Raw genomic sequence first — 27,514 nt, forward strand, 5'->3', positions numbered from 1 at the left:
GCAACCCCTGTCTGCCCTGCAGTGACTTGAACCAGGCAGGCAACGGAGAAAAGGGCCCATAGGGTGAGGCCATTCACCATCAAAGCATCCCTCACAGGGGGAGAGTCGACCATGGAGAGCATCGGGTGCTGCGCATACCATGTGTCCCATGCTAACCATTTTTGCCAATACAGCACTAAGGAAGTGGTAGCACAGAAGAGCAAGAATATCTTGCAGAACAGCCCACACATAAGGCTTTGAGAAGCAACCGCAAAGGACTCCTACTCATAGACAGGAGGAGGCCAAGCAAGCCCCATAGAAGGCATAAGGAAAACATGTGTGCCCCCTAGTGGCCATCTGACGCCACCACCGCAAGAAAGAAGAGCACACCCGCCGAGCTCCAGAAGAGGGCACCCGGAAGAAGCACCACGAACACAAAGTCAGAGGTGCGCAGAACGCTGCACCAGCGAAATTGACAGCACAGGCACGCGCCCAGGAGAGAGATACCTCTCCACAAAGAAATGCACTGCTGAAGACGGAAGGGAGATCCTCTACATCTCCACCATGCCAGCGAAGCCCTGCAGTGGGCCGAAGACAGCACAGAGTGTCCTACCTCACACTGCCTCAAGACGGAGTCGCCGGTGACCCAAGACAGGCAAGAGGAGAGTCACACACGCCAAGTGGCCAGCCACTACCACAGCTCCCTACTGCCTGTGGAAGTCATTCCCCGAAGAGGGAACACCCGGAGTAGGAGCTTCAAGAAGCTGCCTGAAGATGGAGCACTCAAGACAAGTGGCTGTTCGCCACCCTGCAGAGAAGAGCAACGGAAGGCTTGCCCACATGGTCCAGAGACCATTGAAGTTGATAGGCCCTGTTGGCCTTTTTGGAACATGGTGCATGCCACTTCACCCGGAGGAAGAAGTGAAAGGAAGAGTGACAATCCTGTCACCATGAAGGACTGGATAAACACAGGTGTGCTAGGGAGAACAAGAGGAGAAGCACAAGGACTTGTGGCACCACAAGCCAAGAGCACACCCAGAGACAACAGACAGCCACCAAGGCAGACCGACATCCCTGGAGACAGCCCCATGGGAGAACCAAATGTAAGCCACCGCATGCGAGAACTGCATCTCTCGCCAACACGTCCCAGTGCAACCGTCCATCCTTGAGTGTCGGCAGTCTAAGTTGGACGGCATCCCTGCTCCTGACCGCAGATGCCGTGGGTGAAAGAACAGCCTCAGCAAGACAAAGACACATAGCTGCGAAGTCTCTCCAGAAAACCTCCTCTCCTAGAAGATCGTCACCACCTGTAATCCAGGTCCAATGGCAACTACATCGTCATTGCCATGTGCATGACACCGCACTCAGCAGGAAATGTGGAAGTGGGACCGGAGAGTCTCCACTTAGAATCGGACCACCGACCAAGTCGTGAGTGGCTGGGCTGGATGCTGAAGAGACCCCAAGCTGCAAAAGGAGCGCATCATGACACACCATCAGCAAGTTAAGGCAGTGACAACCAGAAATGGACTGGCGAAGGCCCAGCGGGAGACCGAGAGTAAGCTGCAAGCCTGCGCGAACAGAATCTCATGACTAACGTTTCTCAGCATGTCCATTACGCCACGTCACCAACGTCCTAATAGCCCAAGAAGTGCAAGTGCACGGATGCACCTGCCTCCCAAAGGAAATGGAGGCACCAGGCCACCCCCGCTCCAGGTGATTACCTCAAGACTGAAGGCCTGCAACTATCAAGGTAAGCCATCACCAACTGTTAATCAGGTTCACCACACGGCTAGCAATGCCATCACGCCAGTCCTCATCAAATGCGTCAAACACTATCTTGAGTAACAATGGACTGGAGTCCTACACCGTTGCCAAACTAGCGGACAAGAAGACCCAGTGATTACCTGCTAACCTGGCTTACACTTGAACTGCGGCAGCGAGAGCATGTCTTAACCAAGACTGATCCACCCCTGAGATTTGTGCGAGCGACTGGGTACTGGCACACGTCGGCACACATGCAGCCCCAGCGCAGCTCACAAGCAGTCGCGTGGCCAACCCGACAAAGGGCTTCCCCAGGCGAAGGGTAGGACGAGACATTGCCCCACGACAGGTTACCGGATACAGCAAAATAGTCTATCAGAGACTTCAGTCGATCCAGCAACACTTTTGTGAACTTTCACCAGGGGCTCCAAACATGCTCTTGACGCAACCTGTTTAGTGAACTGTTAGTACCCACCTCATACCATCCTCAACGTCAGCGAAGGGGAGCCACCTCAGACCAAAAGACATGGTTCCACTGGCATGGCACGAGAGTGCAGCTGACGTCTCCAAGCCAGCGTTCGTGCCCTGAACCTCTCAAGTTAAATTATGAGTGCCCGCCAAGATCGTCCTGCTGCAGTCAGTCATAGCCCCTGTCTGCTGTCTTCCTTCTGTTGGATACGAGAAGCTGATGAACCCTGTGGTGTATTGTTAATTGTTGTTCACCCCTACAGGTTGGAAAAGTGGTTGTTTTGTTTTCATAACAATTTGGGAGGAATGCTGTGTCCTGCTGGACACGTTCTAGTGTCTCAGCAGACACAGAGTTTGTTAACGACTCCTTTGGGGGAGTGGGCACCCATGCACCCCACACCCATCCATCACAGGCATCACGAGTGATGTGACCATGCTACTAGAAGGGCCCGGGTGCACGTGCTTAGGCCAGTTTAAAGTATCTGTGTAGATATGGGCCTAGGGCCCAAGACACAACAGTACCCTAAAATCAGAGCCGGTGCTTACCACCTGCTACGTATTGGAATCTTGTTTTTTTAAATGTAGTGAGGCCTCCTTAAAAACGAATATAAAGCACGAGCAGTAGTATTTCAGGGTGATCAAAGCTTCTGGAAAAAGAGACATTTTATAAAAATACAGCACCCTCACCAACCGTCAAATATTAGCGTCTCTTACCCTGCTTTATGGACGAGGGGCCGCATTCCCACCTCGCAGGCCCCGAAGACAGGTGTGGGCCGCTGTAGACCGCATTTAGCATGATCCCAGAGGGTGCTGGGCACTCGCACGTGGAGCCAGAGAGACAGGGCCGGACTGGGAACCGAAACTGCCTGCCAAGAGATCTTAAATGGGCTATCAGGTATGTTTGTTTGTTTTTCACTCGTTTGCACTACCTCTCACATAGAGACCTGAAACCGGAGTGGAACTAAAACGCTGGAGCAAGCACCCTCAGTAATGGGTTCGAATCCTAGCGGACTAAACCTATCCTTGCTTAGGGGAGTCAGGCACATAAAATTAAAACGTCCAGATGCAAATCTGCTTCGTGTATGACATAATGGAATCTTATAAAACATGATGCCGGAGAGTGTCCGACGTTTCAGGTCTCAGAAATAAGTTCAAATAACCGCATTATTTGGACTAATAACTAACACTGGCGCTTAATAGTAAAGTGCCTTTTCATGGTATTGCCAAGCAACCAACAAGAGCGTGGGAAAAAAGATTTCACCCATGAAAAAACGACGCGGTGCATACAAATACTTACAGTTTCTTTCCTTATTAAGCAGCACACGCGGTGAAAATATGTCGAGTGTATTTTTTAACCTGTGTAAACTGAGTGCACGACATGGAAAAGAGGCGTTTTTAGTGTTTTTTGCTTCTCTCAGTTATTTTAAGTTTCACTATTAATATTACTAACTGACGGTCTGTGTGTGTTATAGTACATTTGCACAGATTGCAGGGCTTATCAACATTTTAGTGTCATAATTTTTAAAATCATGTCTCATGATGTGTGCATATTTCTAAACATAATTGAAAACTCTTTTTCTGATTTTCACTTTAAAAAAAAAAAACATTATCACGCTTAATAGTAATGCCTGATAGCCAGCAACAGCCGAGCAGTGGTACGAAGTTACCGTAAAGGTAGAGCTGTTTGCTGTGATGAGTGTGCGGCCGGGGGATACTCCAGGTTGGTCACAGGCCTCTCGCCTCGGAGTATGTTTTGACGGATATGAAAGCGATGCAGGTAGGAGGAGTTGCATGGGGTAACTCCCTTTCTTGTCGGGCTCCTGTTTAAAGAGATTGTTATTGTTGAAAGAGGTGCAATTGAACGATTTCCTGGTCATTGTCACCTCCCTGCTTCCAGCCAGAAGGGTCATAAAGCTCTCTCACACCGCAGAGCCCGAGAGATGAGCGCGGGAAACACGGTGGGAGCGGAGCGCGGCCGCCAAGCCCAAAGGTCGAAAGGACCCGAGGAGGGATGACGTCCCACGGACCATGCGGCCAATGAGCACCCGCCGCAGTACTGTAAGCACCGTTACGTATGAGCGCCTACCACAGTGTGGACTGCGAAGGGGACGGGGGCATTGACTGTGGCAGTGCACTGAGACATGAGGCCTTTGTGCACCGAATGGATAGAACTGTACAACATTGTAATCTACAATAGAAAATGGTGGATGCCTCCTGTCCTGAAATGTGGACTTGTTAATGTCATGCTAAATAAATGTGTGTTTATAAATATATATATATATATTTTTGCATATCTATATAGTGCAAACTCGACCCGAAGGTATTGGAGCGCTTTACATGAGCACCGTATTTACATTACACATTCAGGCACGGGGAGATTAAGTGATTTGCCCAGAATCACAGGATGTGGACTCGACCCCGAGGCTGGAACCCTTGTTTACAGCACCAAAGTCGTCAGTCTAGCCGAGGGACCACATCCTCCCCCTATATTTTCACTGGAAACACGAAAAGTTAATGTGCCGTTATAGATGTGTGAGTATGTCAGGTGCAAAATGAATATGGCCTGGTATCACCCAGGCCTCTCCACTTGACACACACTTGTCTCACCTCCCACAACACACACACACCCATTATACCTTGGATAGGGAAGTAAATTCTACTATCTATCAGATATGGCGCATTCCTGTCCCTTTCCCCGGCGCTGGTGCACAATGGGCTGCTCTGTGCCAACAAAGGCACCTGTACACCGTGGTGCAAGGGTTCATGTGTTGCGGGGATGATTATTTTTGTGTAGGAAGGGAAATCTTCCTGCTCAAAAACATATGGCCTAGGAGACGTCTTGGATGGCCAGGAGCCGGATACGAGCTGTCCCACAAAGGATGTCAAGTGCTGATGGGTCGGTGTCCGGCGGGAGCACCAACAAGCCTTGGCAGCGGGAAACAATGCACATGGTGAAATTCGGTGTCGATCTGGCCCAGCAAGAACCAGGAGACTCACCACAGCAAGGGGAGTCAGGGCAGGCCTGGAGCAACCAGAAGAGCCCAAATAAAGCAAAGTTGACCCTCAAGTGGACCAACAGGCCGAAGGCACAGGAGTCGCGAGGGGACTTCAGGTGGTTTCACAGGTTACCAGCTAGCAGGGCACAGAGTGTGGAGAGGGCAAAGTCTTTCTCAGAAAAGATGCGCTGGGGTCAGAGCTACGATTGGCCCAATGCATGGAATTGTTGCATGACAACAAGCATATGTAGCTGCAAGTGAACACAGTGCACAGGGGTAAGGGTAATGCTGTCACTGCGGGGATATCTGCCTCAAACTCAATAAGAGAGCAACTCAACATTAGAGATCTTCAGAAACCTGCCTACTGTGTTGCTGGAGCCTTTGTAGTCTGCAGGAGCTCAGGATCAGCAGACCGGTCAGATGCGTTACAGTGCCTGCATTTGCAGGGGAGTGACTCCTTCTCCTAAGGGAAATTCTTCTGTTGTCTTGGAGGTCCACGGGGTCCTGCACAGTGCCTGTATGGATCACGGACACTGGCGAGACTGGAGACGGCAAGGGAAGACGAAGTCGAACCCAAGGGAGGTCCAGCGTGTCCAGACGGTCAAAGTGTAGTGCTATTGTCTTGAAAAATCTTGTCCACTTAAAATCAAATGTCCTATAGCCATGTAACCCAGTTTATACCCATGGGAGAGGGTTGGACAGATTCTAGGGACCCTCCTCTGGGAGGGACAGGACAGGGGGAGGCTACTCCTTTGTCCTTTGTTCAGTTTCGCACAAGAGCAGGAGCAAATGGCTCCCTGAACTGGTTTGAGCTGGACTATGCACATGGACATCAAATGTGCCCCAGAACCAGACTTTTTGGAACTGAGACGGTGCACCCACCCGGCCCCAATATACTAAATCCTGTCTGGGAGGTGGTAGCACCTCCCTGTGACAGAATGCCTATTGTGCTGCCTTACCCTGCTCGAGCTTGGCTCAGCAGCAGTAGGGCAGACTCATGTCTGTGGCTGGGAGCATTCATTTTGTGTTGTAAGGCTCGAGAAAGTTGTTACCCGTAGACTTAGATACACCCAGAACCTCGGTTCTGAGAGGAGGAATCATATCTCCCACACCAGTTACTGGTGTGAAGGTACGATCCCAAGGTGTTTGACACCAAACACAACATACGTTGCAGTCGTTATCGAGACAGCATTTACTGCGAGGTTATAATGCACCTCTACCTATATGTCTGGTAGTATCACATACAGCCCGGGAGAATGGTCTCCAAAGATTGTAGAGGGGCCCTGCTAGTGTAGGAACACTCTCTCATGTAAAACCCAGCACTCTGCCTTCAGGATTGTTAAGGCCTGCTATAGGGGTGACTTACACATTCTTAAGTGTAATGATATATATAGATTTAGTGAACCTATATCTAAGGTATGGGGTGCAAGCACCATTTTACACAGGCTGCAGTAGCAGACCTAGGGTTCCATTTTGCATGGCTTCTCAGGGGTGGCATAATACATGCTTCAGCCCATGAGAGGCCTCTGGGGTACCTATGCCCTGGGTACCAGTTTACCACTTTACTAGGGACTGATAAGGGTACCCCAGTATCCAATCTGGAGTTGCACCAAACTACATACATATCAGTTTAAGGGAGAAAGCAGTTAGGCTGGGGTCCTGAATAGCAGGATCCCAGCCAGACTAGTCAAAACAGTGGGTGCAAAAAGCAAAACGTGGGAGTAACCATAAGAAGCAGATCCTACTTTCCTACACACACCCCGAAACGAAAGTAGATGAGACTAACCTTGCCCAGTTGAGTCTTCATCTTCCACGTGGAAATATCTAGAGAGTCCATCTGCATTGGCATGGTTACTCCCAGGTCTATGTTCCAAAGTATAGTCCTTCCCTTGTAGGGAAATAGACCAACTCAAAAGTTTGGGGTTTCCCCCTTCATTTGTTTTAGCCACAAGAGGGGCTTGTGGTCAGTCTGAGCAATGAAGTGAGTTCTAAACAAGTATGACCTCAACTTCTTCAGAGACCAAACCACAGCAAAGGCTTCCCTCCCAATAGCTGAGCAACGTTTCTCTCTGGGGGGCAGCCTTCTGCTAGTAAAAGCTACTGGCTGATCCTAACCCTCTGCATTCAATTGTGATAACACAGCCCCTACCCCCAACTCAGGTGCACCAGTTTGAAAAATGAATTGTTTGGAATAGTCAGGACTTTGCAGAAAGGGAGCAGTGCACATGGCCTGCTTGAGCTCATCAAATGCCTTTGTCAAGGGCCGAGTACCGCGAGGCACGCCCTTAGGACCCGGCACCTCCGGGCCCCGCCCAGCAGTCATGGTGGTTGGGCGGCCGGTCAGCCAATCGGCGACCTGCCGCCCCCTAGTACATCCGGGTCAGGGGGGGCAGTGATGCACGTCCTGGATGGCGGGGGCGGAGACCTTTGGCCTATTTAGGGTCAAGGCCCGGTGACCAGGGTCTCTGTTTCCCCTTCACCACTCCAGGACTGCTTTGTGCCCCGTCGTTGCCGCCACCGCGAGCAGGAGCAGCCATCTTCGTTACTCCCACCCACCCGTCCCTTGAGAATAACGATTGGAGGGGGAGCTTTTTGTCATGGGGCGAAAATAGGACCTGCGATCAATAGACAGTGGTTGATGGGAGGCCGATTGACAGACTCCATAGGCCAGCTCTGAGGGGGGATATGGTAAGCTCTCCACTGGGAGGAAGTCAACACCGGCTGGGGAGGCTAGGGTGACAGAATTCGTGCCTCCCGGGTGTCCCAGGGCAGCCTGGTGGTAGGGGGGTGGGCCCTGGTAATGCCGGACAAGGAACAGGGGTACGGGCCCACCACTCTAAGGGGCAGGTGCACGGCACCTGGCATAGGATACCCAGTGCGAGATGCGAGCGAGATGGGGCTCCTCCCTTAGGGCTGGAAATGTGTTGGAATATCTGATTAATATAATGTGATTATGATTACCAATTATGCATGTGTTTTATGCTCGTCATGTTTATCCAGTGTTAAGATTAAAACATGGCCTTTTTTCTACCACATAAGAATCCTTGGTTATTGCAAGTGTGGGGAATATTGCTTTGGTAATCTTTTGGGGGGCGGGGACATGCTGGAGGGTACGGGTCCTATTGACAGCTAACTGTCCACTGAACTTTCTTGGGCATTCTATTAGATGTAAGATCATTCAAGGGAGTCACTATGGACCCACAGTCCTTTACAAATCTTCTGCAATACCCAGTCAGGCCCAAGAAAGCTCTGACCTGAGTTTGGGTAGTTGGAGCAACCCATTCCATAATGGTCTGGGTTTGCTCTGCAATGGTTGAACCTGGCCTCCACCCACAAGGTGGCCCAGGTACACAACCTGACTCTGCCCTATCTGGCATTTAATAGCCTTGATATGGAGGCCTGCCTCTTGCAAGGCCTCCAAAACATTCCTCAGGTGGACCAGGTGATCCTCCCAGGTGGAACGAAAGACAGCAATATCATCTAGATAAGCTGCACTCCAGTCTTCGAGGCCTGTGAGATCTTTGTTCACCAACCTTTGAAATGTGGCAGGTGCATTCCTCAAGCCAAAAGACATCACCACAAATTGGTAATGCCCACTAGGGGTTGAGAATGCTGTTTTTGGCTTGGCATCCTCAGCTAGTCTGATTTATTTGCCAGTAAACAGCATTAAGGTCAAAAGTACAGAGAAACTTGGCTGAGGCCAAAGTATCTATGAGTTCATCTGCCTTTGGAATAGGATGAGCATCAGTCCTAGTGATTGCATTGAGTTCTCTGTAGTCAACACAAAACCTCATCTCTCTCTTACCATCTTTGGTGTGAGGTTTAGGTACCAAGACCACTGGACTAGCCCAAGGACTAGTTGAGCGTTCAATGGCTCCCAATTCCAGCATATTCTGGACCTCAGTCCTGATGCAGTCCCTGGTATGGTCAGGTTGCCTGTATATTTTGTTCTTCACAGGTAGGTTTTCACCTGTGTCCACTTCATGGGTACACAGGTGGTATGACTTGGAGTCAGTGAGAACATGTGCCTAAACTGATTGAGAACCTTCCTGCAATCAGACTGTTGCTGCTCAGTGAGACTGCCAAAGCTACACCATCTACTGAGCCATCATCAGGGTTCTCTGAAAGGAGGTCAGGGAGTGGGTCACTGTCTTATTCCTATCCCTCATCAGTAGCCATGAGTAAGCCCATGTCTGACCTGTCAACATAAGGCTTGAGCCTGTTCACATGGAGCACCCTGTGGGAGCTCCTGGGAGTTCCAAGGTCCACCAAGTAGGTAACCTCTCTCTTTTGCTCAAGTAGGGTGTGGGGTCCACTCCATCTGTCTTAGAGAGATGCTGGGGCCACAGGCTCCAACACCCACACCTTCTGTCCTCCTGGTTGGTAAATAGTCAAGACAGTCTTTTGGTCATGCCAGGCCTTTTGCAATTCCTGGCTAGCCTCAAGATTTTTGGATGCCTTCTTTATATACTCAGCCATGCTGGAGCGGAGACCAAGTACATAGTCCACAATATCTTATTTGGGAGGTTTTAGAGGTAACTCCCATCCCTCCTTCACCAAACACAGTGGACCCCTAACTGGGTGACCAAACAAAAGTTCAAAAGGGCTGGAGCCAACCCCCTTCTGTGGCACCTATCTGTAGAAAAGGAGAAGGCAGGGCAACAAAACATCACATTTTGCCTGAGCTTTTCTTGGAGCCCCATTATCATGCCCTTTAGGGGTTTGTTGAATCTCTCAACCAACCCATTGCAATGAGGATGATAGGGTGTGGTAAACTTGTAGTTGACACCACCCTCTTTCCACATTGCAGTTATGTAACTAGACATAAAGTTTGTACCTCTGTCTGTTAAGACCTCCTTAGGAAAACCCACCCTGGAGAAAATCCCCAGGAGGGCCCTTGCCACCACAGGTGCTGTGGTGGTCCTAAGGGGAATAGATTCTGGATACCTGGTAGCATGGTCCACCACCACCAGGATGTAAGAATGTTCAGATGCTGTTGGAGGGTTCATGGGGCCAATTTTGTCAATCCCGACCCTCTCAAAGGGATCCCCCATCACACGTAGTGGTATCAGGGAGGCCTTTGTAATACCACCTGCCTTACCACTGGCTTGGCAAGTGATACAGGAGCGACAAAGCTTCTTGGTGTTCTCTGACATATGAGGCCAGTGAAAGTGAGGGACAAGCCCGCCCCAAGTCTTGCTTTGTCCTAAGTGTCCTGCTAGGGGAATGCCATGTGCTAGGGTGAGTAGGAAACCCCTAAAGTTCAGAGGTATAACCAACCCCCTGGTGGCACCAGGCTAGGGGTCTCTACCCTCTGAATATAGGAGTCCCTCATCCCAATAGATCCTGTGGGACCCACTGACATTCCCTGCAGCCTAAGCAGCAACTTGCTGTCTGAGGAGTTCAAGAGAGGGAAAACTTTTCTGCTCTTGGCTCAGAACTGCCCTAGAAGGTTCCCCTGTCTCCAAAAACTCAACCTAATCAGGTTTAAGTTAATCTGAAACAGTCCCTTCAACAGGACTGAAGTCATCTTCCTCAAAAGACTGACCCTCACTCTGAGCCTGGGGGGAAGACACAGCCTTACGCCTCCTGCTCCTCTTCTTGGAAGGCTTGGAAGGCACCTGGTCCATCTTTTCAGGATCCAGGGCCAGTTCAGTGACTTTCTGTTTGGCCTGTGACCAAGTCACAGCAAACACACCTGCAGCGATATCCAACATTACTGCATGAGACCTAAATTCCACTTCAGCCCAGTCTGACGTTTCCAAATCACTGCCCAACAAGAATTCCATAGGGAGGTCTGAATTTACTACTACCTTCTTAGGGCCAGTTACCCCTCCCCAGGTAAAATGAACGGATCACTGACTAAATATCGAGGGACAAAATATAGACTACCCAAAATATAGATTCCAAAATATCGACAGACAAAATATCGAATTCCTATCTCCAAACAGGTAAGTACCAAAATATCAACCCCAAAATATTGTTTATATATATATACATTATAAAAATATCGAATTTCTTAAAATGAAAGTAAAATAAAAAAAATAAATAGCTAAAATATACTTAAAAATACTTAAATTACCTTAAAATTATTAAATAACTAATTTAACTTATATAAAAAAATACAATCATATCTGTTAAATTATATATATATATATTAACATAATATTATTAAAAAATACACAATATTATTACCGTAGGATAGCGGAGGTGTAAAAATTACTATTCCCACTCCTGGAAGTGCAACAGTAGGGAAAGCGTTAGATAGCGTAGGGGTAAAAATTACTATTCCCACTCCAAAGAGTGCAACAGTAGGGAAAGCGTTGGATAGCATAGGGGTAAAAATTACTATTCCCACTCTAGAGAGTGCAACAGTAGGGAAAGCGTTGGATAGCGTAGGGGTAAAAATTACTATTCCCACTCCAAAGAGTGCAACAGTAGGGAAAGCGTTGGATAGCGTAGGAGTAAAAATTACTATTCCCACTCCAGAGAGTGCAACAGTAGGGAAAGCGTTGGATAGCGTAGGGGTAAAAATTACTATTCCCACTCCAGAGAGTGCAACAGTAGGGAAAGTGTTGGATAGCGCTGGGGTAAAAATTACTATTCCCTCTCCAGAGAGTGCAACATTAGGGAAAGCATTGGATAGCGTAGGGGTAAAAATCACTATTCCCACTCCAGAGAGTGCAACAGTAGGGAAAGCGTTGGATAGCGTAGGGGTAAATTTTACTATTCCCACTCTAGTGAAAATAAATTAATATAATTCACATAATCATCAATTAATACATTAATAAAAATTAATTATCAATTAAAAATTAATTAATTACCAATTAAAAATTAATTAACAATTTATTCAAAATAAATACCAATTAATTAATTAACATATTTAATTAATAACCAGACTAGTCAAAACAGTGGGTGCAAAAAGCAAAACGTGGGAGTAACCATAAGAAGCAGATCCTACTTTCCTATACACACCCCGAAACGAAAGGAGATGAGACTAACCTTGCCCAGTTGAGTCTTCATCTTCCACGTGGAAATATCTAGAGAGTCCATCTGCATTGGCATGGTTACTCCCAGGTCTATGTTCCAAAGTATAGTCCTTCCCTTGTAGGGAAATAGACCAACTCAAAAGTTTGGGGTTTTCCCCCTTCATTTGTTTTAGCCCCAAGAGGGGCTTGTGGTCAGTCTGAGCAATGAAGTGAGTTCCAAACAAGTATGACCTCAACTTCTTCAGAGACCAAACCACAGCAAAGGCTTCCCTCCCAATAGCTGAGCAACGTTTCTCTCTGGGGGCAGCCTTCTGCTAGTAAAAGCTACTGGCTGATCCTAACCCTCTGCATTCAATTGTGATAACAGAGCCCCTACCCCCAACTCTGGTGCACCAGTTTGAAAAATGAATTGTTTGGAATAGTCAGGACTTTGCAGAAAGGGAGCAGTGCACATGGCCTGCTTGAGCTCATCAAATACCTTTTGACAGCTAACTGTCCACTGAACTTTCTTGGGCATTCTATAAGATGTAAGATCATTCAAGGGAGTCACTATGGACCCACAGTCCTTTACAAATCTTCTGCAATACCCAGTCAGGCACAAGAAAGCTCTGACCTGAGTTTGGGTAGTTAGAGCAACCCATTCCATAATGGTCTGGGTTTGCTCTGCAATGGTTGAACCTGGCCTCCACCCACAAGGTGGCCCAGGTACACAACCTGACTCTGGCCTATCTAGCATTTAATAGCCTTGATATGGAGGCCTGCCTTTTGCAAGGCCTCCAAAACATTCCTCAGGTGGACCAGGTGATCCTCCCAGGTGGAACGAAAGACAGCAATATCATCTAGATAAGCTGCACTCCAGTCTTTTAGTCCTGTGAGATCTTTGTTCACCAACCTTTGAAATGTGGCAAGTGCATTCTTCAAGCCAAAAGACATCACCACAAATTGTTAATGCCCCTAGGGGTTGAGAATGCTGTTTTTGGCTTGGCATCCTCAGCTAGTCTGATTTATTTGCCAGTAAACAGCATTGAGGTCAAAAGTACAGAGAAACTTGGCTGAGGCCAAAGTATCTATGAGTTCATCTGCCTTTGGAATAGGATGAGCATCAGTCCTAGTGATTGCATTGAGTTCTCTGTAGTCAACACAAAACCTCATCTCTCTCTTACCATCTTTGGTGTGAGGTTTAGGTACCAAGACCACTGGACTAGCCCAAGGACTAGTTGAGCGTTCAATGGCTCCCAATTTCAGCATATTCTGGACCTCAGTCCTGATGCAGTCCCTGGTATGGTCAGGTTTCCTGTATATTTTGTTCTTCACAGGTAGGTTTTCACCTGTGTCCACTTCATGGGTACACCAGGTGGTATGACTTGGAGTCAGTGAGAACATGTGCCTAAACTGATTGAGAACCTTCCTGCAATCAGACTGTTACTGCTCAGTGATACTGCCAAAGCTACACCATCTACTGAGCCATCATCAGGGTTCTCTGAAAGGAGGTCAGGGAGTGGGTCACTCTCTTCTTCCTATCCCTCATCAGTAGCCATGAGTAAGCCCATGTCTGACCTGTCAACATAAGGCTTGAGCCTGTTCACATGGAGCACCCTGTGGGAGCTCCTGGGAGTTCCAAGGTCCACCAAGTAGGTAACCTCTCCCTTTTGCTCAAGTATGGTGTGGGGTCCACTCCATCTGTCTTGGAGAGATGCTGGGGCCACAGGCTTCAACACCCACACCTTCTGTCCTCCTGGTTGGTAAATAGTCAAGACAGTCTTTTGGTCATGCCAGGCCTTTTGCAATTACTGGCTAGCCTCAAGGTTTTTGGATGCCTTCTTTATATACTCAGCCATGCTGGAGCGGAGACCAAGTACATAGTCCACAATATCTTATTTGGGAGGTTTTAGAGGTAACTCCCATCCCTCCTTCACCAAACACAGTGGACCCCTAACTGGGTGTCCAAACAAAAGTTCAAAAGGGCTGGAGCCAACCCCCTTCTGTGGCACCTATCTGTAGGCAAGGAGAAGGCAGGGCAACAAAACATCCCATTTTGCCTGAGCTTTTCTTGGAGCCCCATTATCATGCCCTTTAGGGGTTTGTTGAATCTCTCAACCAACCCATTGCAATGAGGATGATAGGGTGTGGTAAACTTGTAGTTGACACCACCCTCTTTCCACATTGCAGTTATATAACTAGACATAAAGTTTGTATCTCTGTCTGTTAAGACCTCCTTAGGAAAACCCACCCTGGAGAAAATCCCCAGGAGGGCCCTTGCCACCACAGGTGCTGTGGTGGTCCTAAGGGGAATAGCTTCTGGATACCTGGTAGCATGGTCCACCACCACCAGGATGTAAGAATGTCCAGATGCTGTTGGAGGGTTCATGGGGCCAATTTTGTCAATCCCGACCCTCTCAAAGGGACCCCCCATCACACGTAGTGGTATCAGGGAGGCCTTTGTAGTACCACCTGCCTTACCACTGGCTTGGCAAGTGATACAGGAGCGACAAACCTTCTTGGTGTTCTCTGACATATGAGGCCAGTGAAAGTGAGGGACAAGCCTGCCCCAAGTCTTGCTTTGTCCTAAGTGTCCTGCTAGGGGAATGCCATGTGCTAGGGTGAGTAGGAAACCCCTAAAGTTCAGAGGTATAACCAACCCCCTGGTGGCACCAGGCTAGGGGTCTCTACCCTCTGAATATAGGAGTCCCTCATCCCAATAGATCCTGTGGGACCCACTGACATTCCCTGCAGCCTAAGCAGCAACTTGCTGTCTGAGGAGTTCAAGAGAGGGAAAACTTTTCTGCTCTTGGCTCAGAACTGCCCTAGAAGGTTCCCCTGTCTCCAAAAACTCAACCTAATCAGGTTTAAGTTAATCTGAAACAGTCCCTTCAACAGGACTGAAGTCATCTTCCTCTAAAGACTGACCCTCACTCTGAGCCTGGGGGGAAGACACAGCCTTACGCCTCCTGCTCCTCTTCTTGGAAGGCTTGGAAGGCACCTGGTCCATCTTTTCAGGATCCAGGGCCAGTTCAGTGACTTTCTGTTTGGCCTGTGACCAAGTCACAGCAAACACACCTGCAGCGATATCCAACATTACTGCATGAGACCTAAATTCCACTTCAGCCCAGTCTGACGTTTCCAAATCACTGCCCAACAAGAATTCCATAGGGAGGTCTGAATTTACTACTACCTTCTTAGGGCCAGTTACCCCTCCCCAGGTAAAATTAACGGATCACTGACTAAATATCGAGGGACAAAATATAGACTACCCAAAATATAGATTCCAAAATATCGACAGACAAAATATCGAATTCCTATCTCCAAACAGGTAAGTACCAAAATATCAACCCCAAAATATTGTTTATATATATATACATTATAAAAATATCGAATTTCTTAAAATTAAAGTAAAATTTAAAAAATAAAAAAATAAATAGCTAAAATATACTTAAAAATACTTAAATTACCTTAAAATTATTAAATAACTAATTTAACTTATATAAAAAAAATACAATCATATCTGTTAAAACATATATATATATATATATATTAACATAATATTATTAAAAAATACACAATATTATTACCGTAGGATAGCGGAGGTGTAAAAATTACTATTCCCACTCCTGGAAGTGCAACAGTAGGGAAAGCGTTAGATAGCGTAGGGGTAAAAATTACTATTCCCACTCCAAAGAGTGCAACAGTAGGGAAAGCGTTGGATAGCATAGGGGTAAAAATTACTATTCCCACTCTAGAGAGTGCAACAGTAGGGAAAGCGTTGGATAGCGTAGGGGTAAAAATTACTATTCCCACTCCAAAGAGTGCAACAGTAGGGAAAGCATTGGATAGCGTAGGAGTAAAAATTACTATTCCCACTCCAGAGAGTGCAACAGTGGGGAAAGCGTTGGATAGCGTAGGGGTAAAAATTACTATTCCCACTCCAGAGAGTGCAACAGTAGGGAAAGTGTTGGATAGCGCTGGGGTAAAAATTACTATTCCCACTCCAGAGAGTGCAACAGTAGGGAAAGCATTGGATAGCGTAGGGGTAAAAATCACTATTCCCACTCCAGAGAGTGCAACAGTAGGGAAAGCGTTGGATAGCGTAGGGGTAAAAATTACTATTCCCACTCCAGAGAGTGCAACAGTAGGGAAAGCGTTGGATAGTGCAGGGGTAAAAATTACAATTCCCACTCCAGAGAGTGCAACAGTAGGGAAAACGTTGGATAGCGTAGGGGTTAAAATTACTATTCCTACTCCACACAGTGCAACAGTGGGGAAAGCGTTGGATAGCGTAGGAGTAAAAATTACTATTCCCACTCCAGAGAGTGCAACAGTAGGGGAAGCGTTGGATAGCGTAGGGGTAAAATTACTATTCCCACTCCAGAGAGTGCAACAGTAGGGAAAGCGTTGGATAGCGTAGGGGTAAAAATTACTATTCCTACTCCAGAGAGTGCAACAGTAGCGAAAACGTTGGATAGCGTAGGGGTTAAAATTACTATTCCCACTCCAGAGAGTGCAACAGTAGGGAAAGCGTTGGATAGCGTAGGGGTAAAAATTACTATTCCCACTCCAGAGAGTGCAACAGTAGAGAAAGCGTTGGACAGCGTAGGGGTAAAAATTACTATTCCCACTCCAGAGAGTGCAACAGTAGGGAAAGCGTTGGATAGCCTAGGGGTAAAATTTACTATTCCAACTCCAGAGAGTGCAACAGTAGGGAAAGCGTTGGATAGCGTAGGGGTAAAAATTACTATTCCTACTCCAGAGAGTGCAACAGTAGGGAAAGCGTTGGATAGCATAGGGGTACATTTTACTATTCCCACTCTAGTGAAAATAAATTAATATAATTCACATAATCATCAATTAATACATTAATACAAATTAATTATCAATTAAGAATTAATTAATTACCAATTAAAAATTAATTAACAATTTATTCAAAATAAATACCAATTAATTAATTAACATATTTAATTAATTATAATTAAATTACTTCCCACCCTATTCCTCTATAATCCCACAACCCGCTACAGAAAATAAATTAATTTAATTCACATAATTATCAATTAATCAATTAATAAAAAATATTTGTCAATTAAGAATTAATTAATTACCAATTAAAAATTAATTAACAATGTATTCTAAATAAATACCAATTAATTAATTAACATATTTAATTCATTATAATTACATTACTTCCCACCCTATTCCCCTATAAACCCACAACCCGCTACAGAAAATAAATGATTTTAATACACCTAATGATCAATTAATCAATTAATAAAAAATAATTATCAATTAAGAATTAATTAATTACCAATTAAAAATTAATTAACAATGTATTCTAAATAAATACCAATTAATTAATTAACATATTTAATTAATTATAATTAAATTACTTCCCACCCTATTCCCCTCTAAACCCACAACCCGCTACAGAATTAAATTACACAATAATTAAATAACATAAAATTAATTACAAAAATATATACACTTTTCACACATATACTAACATAAAAAACACTTAAAAAATTGCGATATTATTAAAAATTCGATATTTTTAATAAACTATATTATGTACTTCGATATTTTGACTGTCTATATTTTTAACATCGATATTACATTACTTACCTTCAAAACGATATTTCTGATGTCTATATTCTGTCCATTCGATATTTTGTCCATTCTATATTTTGGACTCGATATTTTGGTTTGCCTATATTTTGGATTCAATATTTTGACAATTTACCGAAATTCACAACTGCCAAGGAATGGTCTGTCCTGACATTGCCAGCATTGGTCACTTGGTACATCTCACCAAGTATGATCCGGGCCGGGGTGCACAATATCTTTTGTCACCATTGTGACACTTGCCCCTGTGTCCCTGTATGCCATGGCCTCCTTACCATTTATTAAAGGGTGTTGTCAATCAATCAATCAATCAGGGGTTGTTAAAATGCGCTACTCACCAGTGAAGGTCTCAAGGCGCTGAGGGGGGGAGGGGCGACGTTCGCAGTGCCGTTAGCCGAAGATGCCATGTCTTGAGGGCCTTCCTGAAGGTGTTCAGGGAGGGTGCGAGTCTGATGTCTACTGGGAGCTTGTTCCAGATTTTGGCCGCCGTGTGGGAGAAGGATCTTCCATCTGCGGATGCGTGTAGTTTTGGCCAGTGCGAGGATGGAAGATTGGAGGTTTCTGTATTTGCCCAGGTTACTGGGACTAACAAATAAGGAGGCAATATCCATGCCCCCATCACACACTAGAACAGCCTGAGCTGGAGTTCTGACTAGGCCAAAACTCACCTCAGAGCCCAAGGTTAACCCCACTATTCCCTTGTTCTTTGTACCACCACTTGAAACTGTGCTAGGGGGAGCTGTTACCTTAGGGACAGTGGTGGTAGGAGTAGAATCCCTGGCCCTTGGACAATTGGCATATTTTGTCCAATGGGTTCTTTCCTTTTATATGTAACACCAAGGTTTCCTTTTGCCTTTTCCCTTGTTGGATTGTGACGCCCCCCTCCACCAGATGCAGGTTGTTGGGGCCCTGATGAAGACTTTTGATCTTTATTTTTGTCTCCACCCTTATCTGAGTTCTTAGAGTCTGCTTTCATTTGGTCACCACCATTGGTCTGAGTGTTCTGCTTCACCCTGGTTCTAACCCACTTATCTGCCTCCTTTCCCAATTCTTGGGGGAAGTCAGATCAGAGTCATCCAGGTATTGATGCAACAACTGGTTTTGCAATTATTGATCATCTGCTCCCCCATAATCAAGTTGTACAATCCTTTGAAATCATTCACCTTTCTACCAAGTAAGCAACCTTCCAGAGCTTTAATGGCACAATCAACAAAGTCTACCCAGTCCTAAGTCTGTGTCTTCTGGGTGTCTCTGAACTTAATCCTGTATTGTTCAGTGATTATGTCAAACCCTTCAATGAGAGCACTCTTCAGGACTGAATAGTTGTCAGCATCCTCTTCTCTAACAGTGAGGAGCTTCTCTCTACCTTTGTCAGCAAAGGAGAGCCACAAGACAGCGTCCCACTGCTCTTGAGGGACCTTCTGTACTTTGCAGGCTCTCTCCAAAGCAGTTATCCATTTCTGGATGTCACCCCCTACAGGGAAAGGAGGGACAATCTTGCTCAGGTTCCTATGGTCAAAGGTGTGTTCCCTACCTCTAGGGACACTATTGCTGCCACCATGGTACTCTAGTCACAATTTCTTTCTAGCATCCTGGACTTCTAGGGACTCTTTATCCAGGGCCAATTGCTGTTGCCTGAGCCTAAGCTTAGCCTTTTCAAGCTCTAGCAATTGGCACTCCCTGTCATAAGAGTTGGCCCTCTTGCTAGAAACAGAGGTCCCTATAGAATGTCTAGAATGATCTGACTCAGAAGATGGAGCCCTAGATCCCCTTGGTAAACTCTGCACTCTGACTGGAGGAATAAAGTAATTGTCTTCTTGACCCTCTTCTTCTTCCTACTGGGGATCTGAGTTGTTCAGGGGTGGATCATTTAACTCCTCCTGTCCAAGGTTTGAGTCCAGGTCATAGAAGGTGTCCCCTCCTGACCTATCTTCTTCCCCTGTCCCACCCACTCTGTCCTGCTCATCTGACCCAGGAGTCTTCCTAATGTCACCCCAGCAGTAATACATCAATGAAACGTTGAGTGTTGGCATTTCTCCCTGTCTTCAGCTTCCTAGATACACACATGGCTTTTAATTCAGTGGATGTAAAGCCATCATATTTAGTAGACAGGATGCCACTAGTGGCATTCCCATTAGAAGACATAACTAAGTGCAGGGCACAAGTCCTAAAAAAAGAAGTGGGGGGATGCTGTCACCGGAAGTTACGTCACGATAGGAAGTGACGTCACGAAAGGTGGCTTGCACCATCGGGCTCATTGCCTCCCCTCGCTCACCCCTTAGATGCGATTGCATCTGAGAAGCCAGTGCATGAGGGCAATAAAACGAGACCCACATGATTCAATACCTCTGAAAAGAGGACGAGTAACACGTCCTCTTCACAGAAATGCAAACGTGCAAGACTCTGGCAGAAGGCACCATTAAAAAACATCTTTTTACGTTTGTGCACAGGTGCCATTTCTTGCACAAACCTGCCCCGGGAATGCCGTGTTCTGTCGCAGCAGAGCCCGTGTGCCGCAGCGGCAAAGTTTTTATCCCTCTCATAAATAAGTCATCTGCCTCCAGAAGCTGGCCTCGCTGCGCTGCGCAGCCCTCGGCTTCACTTAATTGCCGGCAGCGGAGCCAGAGGTGGTTAGGCCGACGATAAACTGTCTGTTAACCTTGCGCTAATCGCTCCCATCCAGGGGACGCTGGACCTGTTTAGTAACTCGAGACTGGGGAGGAGACGGGGATTGCCCAGGTGGCATCTGTCAGAAGATCTGCGTCACTTTATCCACGGCTGCCTGCTTTTCCTTTGAGTTCAAGGAACGAGACCCAGGCAGCGTGTGGTGTGACTGAAGAGAAGAACAGGGAGTCTGGGTGGGCTCAGGGTCATGGGAGTGAAGATCAGCTGTTTGGCAGGGGGAACGGCGTCCACCCGGTAAAATAAGTGGGGGGACGCCGTCCACCTGCGTGGTACCCCGACTTGAGCCCTGACTAAGTGTGGTGTGGTGTAAACACCTACTTAACCTAGTGGGAACTAAACTCTCTTAGGTTGGAGAAAGGGTGTGCTAAACCATTGACTTACCCAACCCCAAGTTCAGTAGAACATACTATCTTAAGCTAGTATTATATGTTCTTAGATAATAGTGGTTTTTCAGTTAATCAATACAAATATTTATCTGGTAAAATAATGCAGGCTTGAATCCCAACTGCTGCACACTAATGTGAGAAGTTGGCCTGGTATATGCTGTCCACAAATCAAAGTGGGCACCTTGCACCAGTCCAAATAACCTTTATGGTGATTAGGTTCAAGATATCCTTCATAGAAAGCTATCCTAGTGGTAGCTATGGAGAGGAGCCTTCAGGCTAAGTCTTGAAGGAATGTTAAGCAGCTTGTTTTACCAGAATGCAACCTTATAGTATTGGTTAAATGAAAGGGAAACCACACAGTAGTTATAAAAATACGTATTTATTATATATAACACTCTCTAGTATCCTCTACACGAGGATAGAACACAAATAATACAGTTTCAAAGAATCAAACGTAAGTAGCACAATCCACAGTGGGCTCCAGGGGGAGACCAAACCCTATACTAAATAAGGGGTATAAGAACCACGACTTGGGACTAGATCTTTTCTGGAAGATGCAGAATTGTGGGGACTCCAAGGAACCACCCAAGGTGAGTGAGTAGGGACCCCACGTAGGACTGGTGCAGAGTGAGAAAAAGACTGTGTGCTACATACAATTCAACGGGAAAGTCGCAGTTGAAAATTTAGAGACTTAGGACCCTTCCCAGCAGATTAGGAAGACAACCCGTGGAATTTAGGAGGTTGGATAGCCACCCCACCGTGGATACCTTTGTACCAGAGTTACATATTCCTGAGGAGCTGGGTGCATAGGCACGAGTGGCGTCGGAAACCCTTGTCATTCTCTATGGATGTCGACAAAGAAATTCTGCTGCTGGAAGTAAGAAAAGTGTCTGGTGGAATCCAAACGTGGATACTAGATGAAAAGAACCTGAAAGCACTTTTGAGTGGCCAGGGGCTCGGGAGATGAATGCCCACCGATGTTGGGTGTTTCAGGTGTGTTTATGGGGATCTTGACTCTTCAGCTGTGTGGACCAGGAGATGTCTTGGATGACCAAGACCCAGATTCAAGCTGTCCCATGAAGGATGTTGAGCACTGAGGCGCCGGTATCCGGCGGGAGCGCCAACAATCCTTGGCAGCGGAGAGCAACGCAGATGGTCAAATTCAATGTTGATCTGGCCCAGCAAGGACCAAGACACTCACCACAGCAAGGGGAGTCAGAGCAGGCCTGGAGCAACCAGGGAAGCCCAAATAAATCAAAGTTGACCCTCAAGTTGACCCACAGGCCTGAGGCACAGGAGTCACAAGGGGTCCTCAGGCAGTTTCACAGGATACCAGCTAGCAGGGCACGGAGTGTGAAGAGGCCAGAGTCCTTCTCAGAAAAGATGCACTGGGATCAGGGCTACAATTGGCCCAATGCACGGAATTGTTGCACGACAGCAAGCTTATGCAGCTGCAAGTGAACGCGGTGCCCAGGGGTAGAGGTTATGCAGTCCCCATGAGAGATATCTGCTTTAAACTCAGTAAGAGGGCAGCTTGACCTCACCAATCTTCAGAAACCTACCTCCTGTGTTGCTGGAGCCTTCGGAGTCCACAGGAGCTCATGATCAGCAGGACTGTTCAGATGCATTATGGTGCCTGCGTTTGCAGAGGAGTGACTCCTTCACTCCAAGGGAGATTCTTTTGTTGTCTTGGATGTTCACAGGGTCCTGCACAGAGCCTGTATGGATCACGGACACTGGCGAGACTGGAGACACCAAGGGAAGACGAAGCCGAGCCCAAGGGAGGTCAAGTGAAATTCAGCATGTCTAGACAGTCGTAGTGTAGTGGTATCTTCTTGCAGAATCTTGTCCACATAAAATCTAATCTCCTGTAGCCAGGTAACCCATTTTATACCAATGGAAGAGGGTTGGACAGATTCTAGGGACCCTACTCTGGGAAGGACAGGGCAGGGGGGAGGCTACTCCCATGTCCTTTGTCCAGTTTTGCACCACAGCAGAAGCAAATGGCTCCCTGAACTGGTTTGAGCTGGACTATGCACAGGGACACGAAATGTGCCCTTGAGTCAGACTTTCTGGCACTGAGACAGTGCACTCACCCAGCCCCAATACACAAAATCCTGTCTGTGAGGTGGTAACACCTCCCTGTGACAGTATGCCTCTTGTGCTGCCTTCCCCTGCTCGAGCTTGGCTCAGCAGCAGGAGGGCAGACTTGTGTCTGTGGCTGGCAGCATCCATTTTGTGCTGCAAGGCTTGAGAAAGTCGGTACAGGTAGACTTAGGTACCCCCAGAACCTCGGTTCTGAGAGGAGGAATCATACCCCCCACACAAGTTACTGGTGTGAAAGTATGATTCCAAGGTGTTTGACACCAAACACGTCATACTTCGTTGCAGTCGTTTTCGAGATCATTTACCGAGAGAATGGTCTCCAAAGACTGCAGAGGGGCCCTGCTAGTTTAGGAGCACCCTCTCATGTAAAACCCAGCACTCTGCCTTCAGGATTGTTAAGACCTGCTTTAGAGGTGACTTGCAAAGTTTTAAGTGTAGTGATATATATATATATAGATATAGTGACCCTATATCTAAGATAAGTGGTGCAAGCACCATGTTACGCAGGCTGCAGTAGCAGACCTTGGGTTCCATTAAGCATGGCCTCTCAGGGGTGGCATAATACATGCTTCAGCCCATGAGAGGCCTCTGGGGTACCTATGCCCTGGGTGCATATGTACCACCCCCCTTGAGCTGATAAGGGTACCCTAGTATCCAATCTGGAGTTGTACCAAAGTACATACATATCAATTTAAAGAAGAAAGCAGATAGGCTGGGGTTCTGAATAGCCGGTTCCCAGCCAAACTAGTCAAAACAGTGGGTGCAAAAAGCAAAAAGTGGGGGTAACCATAAGAAGCAGAACCTACTTTCCTACACACAGCCATTCCTAACCATAATTAATACATTTCTTACTGTCTCTACGTATCCTGCATTGAGCCTAAGCGTAAGATCTTTACTGGTCCAACTACCTCAGAGGCCCCCCCCCCCAGAGTGACCCTGCGCAGGGGGCCCGCCTGCCCAGAAGGTTACCTATCTCAGGCACCCCCTACACCCTCAAAATACTACCCCCAAGGGGCTGCGCTCATCTGCAGACCTGCAAAAGAAAACACACATTCAACCATACCGTTTGGTGCTTCAGGGGATGGTGGGTGGGATACAAAGAGCGAGAGAGATTAGCTATCCGATGGGGCAGTCAGCAGCACGTTGTTGAGGGAGTGGTGAGCGGTGCAGAGAGACCATCTTGCCACTCTGCTGCCCCTTTTAAAGGGGCGGGGTCCAGTGCAAACCGGTTCTTCTGTGCCGGAAGTGTTTGATGCACTTCTGGGGGTCCAATGCCCTGGTGTGGTAGGGACTGGTGCCGGCAGCGTCACCCGTTGCCATCACCAGCCTGCCCCTTCCAGCGGGGCCCGCCGCATCACCATAGGTGTGGCCCGTCCCGAGTCCATGGCAATCACAAGAGTCTTTTTCCTCTTTACATGTGTCCTGCAGAATGCAGCACATATAGAAAAAGGAAAAATTAGCAGTTATCCTCATTGTGCCTCCCTTACGCCTCAGTAAGTTTTTGACGCTGCCTCAGAGATACGATTTCTCATAAATCTGGGGTAGTGTTACAAAGCTATGGATGTTGCTGGGAACATTCCTGGCAACACCCATTGCATGCCCCTTTAATGCACAAAACTGCATTCAAGGAAACAATATTTACAAAGCAGCATTAAGCTAAAAAATGTGGCTTAGTATTGACTGGTAAATATGGAGCAGGGTCCTGCGCCATCCGAGCACCACAAAAAGTGATGCACCAGCAGTGTAAGCGGCTTATTCATAAGCCCCAAAATTTGCAGTGAAACACTAAAATTTCACAAGATTATATGCAATAAATGTTCAATTTACAGCTTCATTTACATGTGTTGATGACTAGCCTGAACAGAGACGCTAATACATCAGATTTTTACAACCATATTTAGACCTTGTTCCTGTGCATACACAATTAAGGCTTTCGTGTGAGACCATGACTGGTCCCAGTTGTGTCCCCTGCTCTAAATAATTCTCCCTTTCCTGTCAAATGCACCAAGGGTGGATCCCTCCTTAGGGTAAAACGCCACCCTCTGCATCCCCTCCATCACCATCACCATCAAGGGTGCCCCCACCAGAGGGGTGAACAACATCCCCACCTTGGAGAGCCAAGGCAACATACTTGCTAAATTGGCCACCAAGTTTGGCTGGCCAGATCCTCCCGCAGGTGAAACGCCAATAGCCATACATCGGATGTCATTCTCTACAATAGCTTACCCAACCACAGGTCCCACTACTGCTGTGACACCACCTTGAGTAGCTACTGGGCCTAAGTTACCTACCACCGGGGAACAACAACCGGTGCAGCTTCTGCTGGGATACAACCCTGACCCCCAATGTACCAGGATTTCCTGCGTCCTGCACCTGCAAATCTCTCTTCCAAATACCTTGCCCCTGAGCCCTCTTCGGGACCGGGGAAAATGCTGCCCTTGGAGCCACTCCTGCCCTTCAAGTCATCTCCTTCAGCTCAGCTGGAAAGTTGCTCTGACTCGTAGTAAGCTGCGACCTCATCAAAGCCAAAGCTTCATCCATAGCACACATTCAATACATTAATGTATCCAAAACAACCTCCGTTTGTGAGCGCTTAGGGCCTTTACACGCACCACCAGACATAGTTGCAAAACCAGCGAGGTGAACCCCACAAAACGCGATAAAATGGAATGCAAAGCAACTTGGCCCTAGACACAGTGAACCTGCTGCAATCTAGCTTTTACTCACTGGACTTGCTACCACTGCTGGGGCTTGTACCCTTGTCCTAGCAAGCGGTCCAGCTAGGTGATCCCCGCAAAATGAGATAAAGTGAAACTCAAAGCCACATGGCCCCAGAAACACTGCACCAGATGCACTCTATCCTTCTCTCATTGGCCTTGCTACCACTGCTGGGGATTGCACCCTTGCCTTAGCGAGCCTGCACCACCAAAAAGCAACCAAAATCCTTGCCCCCGCACCACAGCTCTTGCCAAAGCACCAAGAGCTCCTGAAAAAACTAATATAAGTCTCACAAAATGCGCCCCTCACCAGCAGCAACTGTGGCCCCTGCTGGAGCCGCCACAGAGTAACCGGGGCAGGCGAGCCACGCTGAAGCCCGTGTGCCCTCAGGCAGGAGACAGCTGCACCGCCAAAGGTTCTGTAATGCAGAGTGGAGCACGCTGCTTCACAATGAGGCCTGGACCTGAACAATTAAAGTAAACAACGGAGGGGAACAAAAGAAGGGTAAAACTAAATCCTAGGCAAAGAAAAATTGTTGTTGGGAGATGGGGTTGTGGGAGACGTCTTCACGAGGCGGCAAGTGGGAAACAGAGACCCACTCATGCCTCACAGTCCCTTTTGTGGGCGGGGCCTGGCGCGCTTTGCGGGTACATGACCCGGAGGCAGTTTAAGTGCTTCCGGTTCCGCGACCTTTGCCAAGTTCTGAACTGAAAAACTCACAAAAATTCACCAGACATAAGCCCCTACCATGCACTGCTTATGATCTCACATATTACATCACTTATGACATGTTCTATGACATCATTAATGACATCAATGATGACATCGTAAATTACATCACTGATGACACCATCCAATGAGTGTGTTAGTATGCTTTATAGTTTACATTGTGGTGGGTAGCTACCTTATTATTTTTCTACCTATTTGTGTACAGCCTGTGTCCAGCTAATGGATGTAAGTGTTTACAAAACGCATATGCTTCTGAAGAATTATATATTTGTAGAGGTATTGAACATGTTATAAATCTTTGGAGACTCCTCATTGGTGGTGAGTGTGACTTTTCTCAGTTGCACGTACCGGCAACGAGGAGTCCTCCGTCAAGGGTTTGGACGCCACCTCGAGTGCGCCGAGCGTAAGGCGCCACTGGGTCACCCGACTAAGCAGGGACAAAGCAGACCAGCAGAGCTTTTGATCGGTTAATAAACCTACCAGCTGGTTACATCCTTTTGCTAACCACCAACTAAATATGGTATGCGTGGTAACTCATTTCCTTATTGCATGCTCGTTTGGTCCTGAAGAAAGGCACGTCACCTCTATGGAGGGTACTACGACTGAAACATGTCAACCATTTACAAACCATGACAGGTTGAATCCTCCTGCTGTAGTTTATACCTTTTAAATCCTGACCCCTGGATGTCCCATTAAAGAATGTCCTGACATACCAGGTAGTTATTTTTATCTCACTTCCACTTTTCTTTCATACTCTCACTACGCCCAGCTCATCTGAAGTTTTTAGTATACCTCTATACCATATTACAAAAACATCCCTGAGCTCCTACCTTCAGAGAGGGGGTTGTATCCATCACTACGACTAGATTTGCAGTGCGAGGAGGTACCCAATGATGAAGCATGCCATCTAGGGGTGGGTGAGGGATACCGTCCTTTAAAAGGGATCCCTGCATTACCTCCCACCTCACTCTAGACCCAGGGGTGCTTCATTGTGTTGCTATACCTTTCTCCTGTTACCTAAACAAAATACATAATTGCTTACAATGTGATTGCGCATTTTTCCTTTTACCCTGCTGAGTGTAACTAC

Source organism: Lissotriton helveticus, chromosome 6 (assembly GCF_964261635.1).
Source record: "Lissotriton helveticus chromosome 6, aLisHel1.1, whole genome shotgun sequence".
In the NCBI taxonomy this organism is placed as follows: domain Eukaryota; kingdom Metazoa; phylum Chordata; class Amphibia; order Caudata; family Salamandridae; genus Lissotriton; species Lissotriton helveticus.